Here is an 11,872-nt window from a genome sequence, read left to right on the forward strand (position 1 = left end):
GGTGTATCTGCCCCGGGTCATTGTATTCGGTTGACTAAGTCCCTTAAGTCGGATTTGTGTGTTTGGCTATCCTTTCTAGGTAGCTATAATGGTCATACTTGCTATATTTCTAAGGAGATCATGAGTTCAGAGCTGTCATTGTGGTCAGATGCGGCCGGGTCTTGTGGCTTTGGTACCATCTTAGGCAGTGAATGGTGTTCTGCTCCTTGGCCGGAGTCGTGGCGGGAGTCCGCTTACTGCAGGAATTTGACGTTACTTGAGCTTTTTCCTATTGTGGTTGCAGTGGAGATTTGGGGTGACAGGTTATCCAATAAGCATGTATGTTTTTGGTCTGATAATCTTGGGGTAGTTCAAGTGATCAACCGTTTGTCCTCCTCTTCTCTTCCTGTGTTGTCTCTGTTGCGTCACTTGGTTTTGCGATGCCTGGAGCATAACATCTACTTTCGGGCCCGCCATGTTCCAGGGGTAGATAACAGGGTTGCTGATGCTCTCTCTCGATTTCATTGGCAGGTCTTCCGGGAGCTTCATCCGGGGGCGGACAAGTTTGGCAAGGAGTGTCCTCCGTTCCTGTGGCGTCTAGTGGACGACTAATGTCGCTTATTAGCTCCTCGGTTTCTCCGGCTACATGGCAATCACATGGTAAGGCCTGGTCTGAGTGGTTGGCGATGGTGGGGTCGAGGGACACTTCTACACGTGAAGATATCCGGCTGGAAGTCACGGTAGAATGGTTGCTTCGTTTGCACGGTTTAGGCGTGTCTGCTCCTGTTGCCCTCCGTCGTTTGTCGGGCGTGGCTTTCTTTTTCAAGTTATGTGGTTGGGTGGATGTAACAAAAGACTTTGTGGTTCGTCAGGCTATGCGCGGCTGGCGTAAGGAGTACGTGGCGCGGGATACGCGGAGTCCGGTGTCCTTTTCTTTGCTGTGCAGGCTTATTATCAGTTGCGCTGGCGTCTGTAAATCTGCCTATGAGGGATCCTTGTTTTCTGCCAGTTTCAGCGTTGCCTTCTTTGCCGCCCTGCGGGTGGGTGAATTATTTGCTCCATCGCTTAAGAAGGCGGGTGGTTTGTTAGTGCAAGACGTAGTTTTAGCCAATGACTCCCTGCGTATCAGGGTTCGTCGGTCAAAGACGGATCAATATGGTTATGGGGCATGGATCCCGCTTCTCCCTGTCCCGGGTTCCGCTTGCCCTGTTAGTTTGGTTGCGGAATTCAGGGATAGGCGAGGCGAGGGTTCTAATTTCTTTTCTCATGAGGACGGGTCCCCGGTTACTAAATTTCAGTTTACGGCAGTTTTTAGACCGTGCCTTGTGGCTGTTGGGGCTGATCCGAAGGAGTTCGGGACCCATTCGTTCCGCATTGGCGCAGCTACGGAGGCGGTGAGAGCGGGTTTTCCGGAGGCTGAGGTTATGCGTATTGGTCGCTGGCGTTCTGCATGCTTTGCGCGCTATGTTCGGCCGGAATTGCTGCTTTGAAGTTGAATTGATGAAAATAAATGATATCTGTATTAATTGTACTTTCAGTTGGCGTTTTGAAGGAGTATGGGTTTAATATCCGTATTATGGGTTATGGTTGTTTGTGTTTGTGGAATTTTCTAACAGTATTGTCTTTTCAGGTGCCGAGCGTCCAACAGTTTGGATAGTTGGACACTCCTACGTGTTCTGGGCTGCACAGCGGGCTGAAGGACGGCCTGGCGGGCGCAATCTTGGATTCAGGAATATTGATGTCTTGTGGAGGGGTGTCCGGGGCCTAAGGTGGTCACAGTTGCTTACAGAGGTGGTGGAGATTGGTACGCGTTCAGTAGGCCCGGTGATCTTGGTGATTCACGCTGGTGGAAACGACCTGTGCTATTTGAGGGTAGCTGAGTTGTTAACGCTTATGCGTTCGGATGTGGAGCGTTTTCCGTAATTCTTTAGGGAGATGGTGTTGGTGTGGTCAGAGATCGTTCCGAGGGTGGTTTGGCACGGGGCATGGGATGGTGAGGCTTTGGAAAAAGGCAGGCGGACGGTGAACGCTCGGATCTCTCGGTTTGTGCGTTCTAGGGGTTCAGTGGTTGTTCGCCACAGGCAGCTCGAAGGTGACAGCCGGGCGTTGATGAGGCCAGATGGTGTTCACCTTAATGATATAGGGCTAGATATCTTCCTTTTGGGCATTCAGGATGGAATTGAGCAGGCCATGTTTTTGCTGGGTGGTGGTCGGAGCCCCGTGTAGGCACGAGTCTCCTCCGTGGCGGTATATAATTCAGTTGGAAGTGGTTATGGCACATGGCAGACTTGCCCGCTAGGAGGCCAGCGGCTGGCATACTGCGCCATTGACAGTTATGGTGTTATTGTTAAATAAAGAAAGCTGTGGCCGATCATCACCCAGCATTAAAAGGAATATGGTTGTCAGTCTCTTATTTAAGGTTTATGGTTTTAGTAGGCCTGACTGTTTGCCCTTCCCCCCAAGGGGGGTTAATCCCTAATTACCTACAGTCTTTAATACAGAATGCTTAGTAGAAGGCCAATTGAGGGTTCAAAAATAAAAAAAAAATAACTCACCTCCTCCAATTGATCGCGTAGCTGCCGTTCTCCTGTTCTTTCTTCAGGACCTGTGGTGACGTCACTGAGCTCATCACATGGTCCAATCACATGGTCCATCACCACGGTGATGGACCATGTGATTGGACCATGTGATGTGACGTCATCACAGGTCCTTTAGCCGGCAGCTCATGATTAAAGAAGTAATTAGAGATCGGCAACTACGCGATCAAGAGGAGGAGGTGAGTTAATTTATTTTATTTTTTTAACCCTCAATTGACCTTCTACTAAGCATTCTGTATTAAAGAATGCTATTATTTTCCCTTATAACCATGTTATAAGGGAAAATAATACAGTGAATAGACTGTCATCTTAGCAACCATGCGTGAAAATCGCACTGCATCCACACTTGCTTGTGGATGCTTGCGATTTTCACGCAGCCCCATTCACTTCTATGGGGCCTGCGTGATAAACGCACAATATAGAGCATGCTGTGATTTTTATGCAAGTGATGCGTGAAAATCACCGCTCATGTGCACAGCCCCATAGAAATGAATGGGTCCGGATTCAGTGCGGGTGCAATGCGTTCACCTCACGCATTGCACACGCGCGGAAATCTCGCCCGTGTGAACTCAGCCTAAAAGTGCCACTAATAGTAATAATGCCCCCATTGTGCCCAAACCAATAATCATGTTAACCATAGTTTTCCAGTAGTAATAATTCTCCTTATAATGTGTGCCACTACAAAAAAAAAACTTTACAATGTGCACCAGCACAAAAAAATACCCCCTTATAATGCATGCCTGTACAAAAAGTGCCCCCTTTTAATGTGTGCCAATAATAATAATAATAATAATAATATTTATTTATATAGCACCAACATATTCCACAGCGCTTTACAATTCAGGGGTTCATGTACAAACAAACAGTCATAAATAACATAGCAACAGACAGGTTAATAATTAGAACAAGAGGAATGAGGGTCCTGCTCGCAAGAGCTTACAAATCTATGAGGGTAAAGGGGTGACATAAAAGGTAAAAGTGCTTGTTTTGTACAATAGTCCAGCCATCTTGAGAAAATATAGGAGTAGATATAAAGCTGCATGAGCCAGTCACCAGCCGATATCTGTAATGCTTCTGGGTGCGGTGAAGTGTTTGGTGGAGGATCAAGTTCAGGAAGTGATGATAAATGGGCTATATATGGAGAGGAGTTAGATCAGGGGATGTGATAAGCCATCCTAAAAAGATTTTTAGGGAGCGCCTAAAACTGTTTACATTGTGATTTAACCTAATTTCTTGGGGTAGGGCATTCCAGAGAACTGGTGCAGCTCAGGAGAAATCTTGGACCTGGGAGTGAGAGGTTTGGAATATGGTGGATGTTAGTCATAAATTGTTTGCAGAGCGTAGAGCATGGGTTGGGTAGTAGACAGAGATGAGACAAGAGATGTAGGGGGGTGCAGCACTGTGGAGAGCATTGTGGATGAGAAAGAGCAATTTAAATTTGATTCTATACTGTATGGGCAACCAGTGCAATGACTGGCACAGAGTGGAGGCATCGGAGTAGTGGTTAGACAGATAGGTGATCCTGGCTGCTGCATTAAGGATAGATTGCAGAGGAGAAAGTCTGGTGAGGGGGAACCCAATTAATAGTGAGTTACAGTAATTAAGGCAGGAATGGATCAGGGCAAGAATGGATCAGGGCAAGAATGGTATTGCTGTTTCCATAGTGAGAAAGGGGTGGATTCTAAAGATGTTTTTGAGGTACAGGTGACATAAACTGGTGAGAGATTGAATATAGGGGGAGAAGGAAAGATAAGTGTCAAACATAACACTGATACAGCAGGTGTGCTGCCTAGGCGTGATGGTAGTGTCACACTATAAGATGGAGATATCTGGTTACGGTAGGTTAGTAGATGGAGAGAACACAAGAACTTCATTTTTTGAAAGGACATGATGTTAGAAATTGGCGAAAAGACAGTCACCAGTGTTCTGTAATACAGCATGGGTGACGTCGGGGGATGAAGTGTGTAGTTGTGTGTCATCAGCATAGAGATGGTAGTGGAAACCAAATCTGATGATGGTCTGTCCAATTGGAGCTGTGTAAAGAAAGAAGAGGAGAGGGCCTAGGACTGAACCCTGAGGAACCCCAAGAGCAAGTGGGAGAGGAGAAGTGGAGCCAGTGGATTATACACTGAAAGAGCAGTCAGAGAAATATGAAGAAAACCAGGAGAGGGCAGTGTGGAGAAGGTGGTCTACAGTGTCAAAAGTTGCAGAAGGTCAAGGAGAATGAACAGAGAATAGTTACCATAGCATTTTTCTATCAGGAGGCCATTTGTAACTTTGGTGAGGGCGGTTTCTGTAGAATGTAGAGTGTGCAACACACCACCCCCCAGGGCCGATCGAATCCCAGGTTTTTAGGAATGCCAAATGGTGATGCAGCCCTATTCGTTTTGTGTGTGTGACTGTGCTCCTACCTGGATACTATCGCTCCCCAGAGTTAGGCTCCGCAGCAATAGGGGAGAGTGATAGTTGGTGGAGTAAGAGTTCAGACTTGGTAAAAGTTGAACAGCTTTACTTAAATAAAATTGCATCCAGACAATAAGTGGTCTTTAAACTGGCAGGCAAACTTAGATACCTTGATTTCTCTTTCTCTGCTGTGCTAGACTCTGTCTTTGGTCTGGTAGTTGGGCTTTCTGACAGTTCTGGTACCTGTGAGCGGGATGCCTTTGGTTGTTGGCCCCCTTGTAATACTCTGTCTGTAAACTGTACGGAGTCAGTCTTCTTCCAACTCCCAACTTAACTGACTGACTATAGCTTCCTGCAACCGTTCCCTTGGTAGGAAAAAGGATTAGCTCACTTATTCCTAAAAAGGGGGAGAATAGAATGGTAGGTTCCATTCTATCTAAAGGTACTCTGCCAGATACACTGCCACCTACTGGTGAACCAGGCAAAGTGCATAAAATTCAATACATAACAGTTACATAATATTATTAAAGGCACAATATCAAAGGGCCTGGAATTAAATACAGATGACATTCTTAGTTAGCCATTAGAGACAGTAGCAGGGTGTAGGAATGGTAGTGCCCACTCTGGGCTAAGCATACTTAGCGGGAGAAATCCGGCGGGGCATAGGAGGCATATTTAACTTGTTCCAGACATAGGGCGTACAGATACGTCCTGATGTCCTGGTACTTAAAGACACAGGGCGCCTTGGGGTTCCTCTGTCCGTCCCCCCCCCCCCCCCCCCCGTGTCGGCGATCGCAGCAAACCGCAGGTCAATTCAGACCTGCGGTTTGCTGCATTTACGGGTTATTCGGGTCTCTGGGGACCCGATAACCCGGAATAGGATGGTGATCGGTGGTGTGATAATACACCACCAATCACCATCCTGCGATCCTGAGAGGTGATGGTGACATCGGTTCTCATTGGTCGGCTGGGCGGGCGGGCAATTCAAATTACAGCAGAGATCATCAGCCAGCACCCCCATCTGTGCCCCAGCACCACCATCTGTGCCCAGCACCGTCCATCTGTGCACCACCTGAAAGGTATTTAGGGAAAGGTTAGGGACAGGTTAGATTAGGCAGGGATATTCAGGGAAAGTTAGTGGAAGTTTTTGATTGCATCACACTAAATCGGGTGTCTGGGGTTTTTCCTGCTTACACTGACTGTGGCCAGCACTCTTAGCGTCCGGCCACTGTTAGCGCATCGCACACTGCACCGCTGATCAGCTTTGGACGGCTGATCAGCGAGTTTGAATTTTTTTAAAAATTCTTTCACATTTTTTGTTATTTTTTATTTATTTTTTGTCTGTTAGGTTTAGGGTAAATTCGTCAACGCCCGTGCCCCCACATATACGCACACCAAATAAAGTTTAACACGCACACACACACTCCCCTATGGCCCGCCGGATGTTCTCGGCCGAGGAGCCATACTCCCAGCTTGCCTCCGAGTCCGAGAGCCCCAGTGAGGACGAGGATGACCCCACCTTCCTTTTGTCATCCGCGTCCTCCTCATCATCTAGAGATGATGATGAGCCCCCAAGGCGGCGGAGACGCCGCCAGGCAGAGCAAGGGTACCACCATGCTAGGGACCCTGTGGCCCCCACAAGTACGAGCCGCTCTGGGGCTCGTACTAGTTTTCCGGCCCACCAGATCAGTCCACCTGAGCCCGCTGCCGGTGAACTTGTCTGGTGTACCCCAGAGCATTTTAAGCCCGCGATTCCTGATTTTGTAGGCCAACCAGGAATCCAGATTTCCACAGTGGGCTTTATTGAATACGACTATTTTAGTCTTTTTTTCAATGACCACTTTGTAAACCTGATGGTGGAGCAGACGAACCTGTACGCCTAACAGCTCGTTGCTCTGCCTTTTTGGCTAGGGCCAGTGGCTGGACTCCGGTCAGTGCAGCCGAGATGAGGACATTTTGGGGCCTCGTGCTGCACATGGGCCTAGTCAAAAAACCTAGTGAGGCCATCCGGAAATGCTTGCATTATGCAGATAATGCAGCATGTCCCCCCAAGGTGACCGCCTGTACAAAATCAGACCCAGGGCCGGCCTTTGGGGTGTGCGAGCTGTGCGGCCGCACAGGGCGCCATGGCAACAGGGGCGCCCGGCGGCCGACACAGCTCGCAGTGGGTCTCTACAGGCTACAGCAGCCGGCCCGACCTGAGCCGAGATTGGGCGCAAAATTGCAGGGGGGCCAGGCAGCAAACACTAAAATGAGGATCATGGGAGCCTATGGCTCCAGTCCCCTCCATTCTTCCTCATAGGCTTCAGCGCCTGAAGCCTATGAGGCAGTAGAGCGAGCGTAGTGTCTAGAATGTAGTTGATCCTAGGAGGTATGATGTCAGGGAGAGAGGCGGAGTCTCGTCATCCAGGGGGCGGGGCCTAACGATGTGCAGGAGATTCTACAGAGCAGGAGCAAAGTCTGCAGGTAAGTATGTGTAGGAGAATAGTGACTGTTATTTTTACTTGGGGGGCTTTTTGCAGGGGCTGAAGGGAGAAGGAATCATCTTTGTACTGGAGACTGTATGTTAGAGGGGTCTGAAGAGAGGGTAGTTGGGGTGATATTATTTACATGGCACTGTATGCTGGAGAGGCTGAAGGCAGGGGGTGATATTATTTTACATGGGACTGTATGCTGGAGGGGCTAAGGCAGGGAAGTGATGTGTCTTACATGGGACTGTATGCTGAAGGGGCGTTGTATCTTACATGGGACTGTATGCTGGAGGAGCTGAAGGCAGGGGGAGTGATATATTTTACATTGGACTGTATGCTGGAGGGGCTGAAGGCAGGGGGAGTGATGTATTTTACATAGGACTGTATGTTGGAGGGGCTGAAGGCGGGGAGTGATGTATTTTACATGAGACTGTATGCTGGAGGGGCTGAAGGCAGGAGAGTGATGTACCTTACTTGGGACTGTATGCTGAAGGGGCTGAAGGCAGGAGAGTGATCTACCTTACATGGGACTGTATGCTGGAGGAGCTGAAGGCAGGGAAGTAATGTGTCTTAGATGGGACTGTATGCTAGAGGGGCTAAAGGCAGGGGGAAGGTTGTATCTTACATGGGACTGTATGCTGGAGGGGCTGAGGGGGGGGGGGCATAATTATTACTATAATACTACAGAGGGGGCCATTATAATATTAATAATAATAATAATACAGAGGAGGAAATAATAATAATAATATAGAGGGGCCAGTATATATTATAATTATACAGAGGGCATTATAGTTATGGGCACTATGGGGGAGGGGAGGTCTGTTATCTGAGGATGATAGTAAAGTGAGAAATCCCCAAAATGTTCTGTGAAACTCTACAGAGATGAGACGCGGCTGAAAGAAGTTATCATGACGGTCCTATCTCCGAATGAAGATGCTGAGGAAAGTGTACATCACAAGAGAGGTCACTGGATGTAACAGGTATGGTGCGGTACACTTTTTAATTTTTTTTTACCAAATATCTTTCTTTAAATGGGGCCTGGAGGCAGGGGACTGGATAAGGATAAGGGTGACAGACACTGGGTATGATTAAGGGGGCAGAGGACTGGATAAGGTGGGTGACACCGTGACAGTCACTGGGTATGATTAAGGGGGCAGCAGACTGAGTAAGGGTGACACTGGGTATGATTAAGAAGGGCAGGGGACTGGGTAAAGGTGACAGGGTATGATTAAGGGGGGCAGGGGACTGGCTATGGGTGACACTGGGTATGATTAATTCCACGAGATTAGCTCGCACAGGGCGCCTGAACAGACCGGTCATCGATCACTTTGGGGCCAAATTTGTGCAGGCTTATGTACCTGGAAGGGAGGTCGCGGTTGATGAGTCTCTCATTGCTTTCAAGGGGAGACTCATTTTCCCTCTAAGAGGGCGAGGTATAGCGTGAAGCTGTACAATTTTTTTTTTCCACAAATATTATTTAGTAAAACTAAAATAGAAAAAAGTAGACATATTAGGTATCGCCACGTCCGTAAGAATCTGCTCTATAAAAATCCCGGTGACAGGTTCCCTTTAATAAAATCACATGAAAGGTCTTCTTTAAAGGGACCCTGTCATCAACTTTATGCTGACCTCACTGAGGGCACCATAAAATAGTGACAGAAATGCTGATTTCAGCAGTAAGTGGTTGCTGAGAACCAGCATCATGATCATTGCAGCACAGGCCTTGAAAAGAGTCAAATCTACTTGAGAAAAGTCATGGTTATTCATAATCTTCTGCTCTCTCACCCATCTGCTGATGACTCTCCTAGAGAGAAAGGGATAAAACTAGGTAGAAGACTCTCAGTCATCAGCAGGTGGGCAGGGAGAACAGGAATTTATGAATAACCCTGGACTCTTCTCAGGTGGCCGTGAATCTTTTCCAGGCCCAGTCTGCAATGATTGTGATGTTGGTTCTTGGCAACCTATGCAGCCCAGATTTCTCGGTTCAAAACATCAGTGTTTATTCACACGTGAAAGCAAAACAAAAACGCAAGTTGCTTGGTGATCGTTCACACACATGAAAAGTTCATATACAAAACAGTCACATTTTCTCCTGAGTGTTACTTCACACCCTGTTGGAAGTTTTGCCTTGTCAAGTCCACAGGCAGGCGTTAGGCAGCCTGTTCGCCCTCACAGGGGTCTGAGCCCTCCAGCCTGGCTCAAGCCGCAGATCCCAACACAGCCCTCAGATCACAGCACACAGACCTCCTGAGCTCCACTGTCAGATGGAGGTAATCCTCCTCACCTGGTAGTGCTGGCTGTTTTTTATGCCTGGCAAAAGCCGGCCTGGAACATGGGGAGAAGTCACCCACCCAGCACTTTGACTACTCCCAGTAAGAGCCATCCCGGATTAGCTATTACAGCCATACTAAGTATCAAGGTGTCAAACAGAAACTGCTGCCGACACATAAAAACTGTCTCTTACTCCACCGAGGCCAGGAACCTCGGTGACACGTACCTATCATCCATGATGATTCCTTGTACCTTCTTACACCTCTTACTTTTAAACTTATAAATGACAGACCGCTGAAATCAACTCACCTGTCTCTACTTTATGCTGCCGTTAGTATGGGCAGCATAAAGTTGATGACCGGTACCATTTAGGGAAGAGTGTGAAAATGTGTAATTCTCATAACCTACCATGACACTTAGCGACGAAGACACAGCATATCCTTGTAAATAAAAAAGTGTTTTAAGATTGTGCAGGAGATGATATGCAGCAGGTAGGTAGAGTTATTATAAATCAGCAAGTGTTTAAATATTGTTTGCTACATATCATCTCCTGCACAATTTTCAAACACTTGCTGATGTATACTAACACTGCTTGCTGCATATCATCTCTCAGCAAGTGTTTGAAGATTGCTTGCTGCATACCATTTCCTGCACAGAGTTATTATACCTGTATGAAGAGAGAAGAGATGGCTGTTAGATATGTGCCATGTTTAACTGCATGACACTTAGTGATGAAGACCCATGCAAGCACCCCGCACCAGTATAAAAAATACCCTGTGCAAATAATGTCCCCTAAAATGTGTGCCAGTACAAAAAAATTCTCCCTTTTAGTGACCCCATTAGAGTCAATATCTCGATAGTGCCCCCCCATAATGCATGTCAGTCCAAGAACATGTCCCACCCCCTTATGTGTGCCAGCCCCTATTCAGTACCCCCAGTAGATGCCTCCATAGTGCTCTCCCCAGCCCCAATTTCACCATAGTGCCCCCAATAGATGCACCCCACAACATCCCCGTAGTGCCCTCAGTAGATGTTCTCATAGTGCCACCAGTAGATGCCCCCATAGTGCTCCCCCCCAATGTCCCCATAGTGCCCCTAATAGATGGCTCTATGGTGCCCCAATAGATGCCACCAGTAGATGCCCCCACAATGTCCCCATAGTGCCCCCAGTAGATCCGCCCTTAATGCTCTCCCCACCCCCAATGTCTGCAAAGAAAAGGGGGTTAGTCAGCACATCCCAATGCGCAGGTGCACGCTGCCAGTTTTTTATCACGCTCGTGAAAAACGCATCAAAACGCATTGCACCATCGCGGAAAAAAATGAACAACTGAACGCAATTGCAGACAAAACTGACTAAACTTGCTTGCAGAATGGTGCGAGTTTCACTGAACGCACCCTGAACGCATCCGGACTGGAGCCAATCCCTCACGCTCATGTGAAAGAGGCCAAACTGATTCCAGAGGTACTAGGGTTTAGTTCTCAGTTTTCAACAAAGGATTCAGAACTGCAAGCAGAAGGAAAACACAAAGAGACTTGTTTATGTTCTTTACTATTAGTCAATGGCTCACCTGCAGCTGTCTGTCAACCAGATTCCTTCCACTACCCTTCCCATATAACAGTCCGGTCAGGCTTAATCCATGCAAGTTTGACTGGAACAGCTGATAGGGGGAAGGGAGGGTTAACGGTACCTCTACCCCTTTTGTCGCCCCAAAGCCCAGAGCAGCTGTCTAGAGGTGGGGCAGGTGTCCCAAGTTAGTATGGCGCATAGTTCAGGAAAGAGTAGTAATTGTATGAAGTGCATGTTGTACAGAAGATCTCATGCTGTAAATAGCATAGCTCTAGTGCTCCTCCACCCCTTCTTCCCTCCCTTCTTGTCTCTTTAAGGCTTATACATGGCTAAAGGGGTTTCTCTGATCAAGCCACCTGTCTCCCTTACCACCCCCCACCCACCACCATTCAATACTCCTCCTCTCTCAGCCCGCTGACCCATGCATATGCACATTCGGACTAAACTCATTTGTCTCTCTCTGTCCCTGTCTTCCTTGAGTTCACTTCTAGCCGGCATTAACAATACAAGTGAAAACTTAGGTCACTTATTTTTTACCCTCATGTCCCCAGCTTTCAGCTACTTTATATTGCTTTGTAGCATTG

The sequence above is a fragment of the Bufo bufo genome, chromosome 9 (assembly GCF_905171765.1).
Source record: "Bufo bufo chromosome 9, aBufBuf1.1, whole genome shotgun sequence".
In the NCBI taxonomy this organism is placed as follows: Eukaryota; Metazoa; Chordata; class Amphibia; order Anura; family Bufonidae; genus Bufo; species Bufo bufo.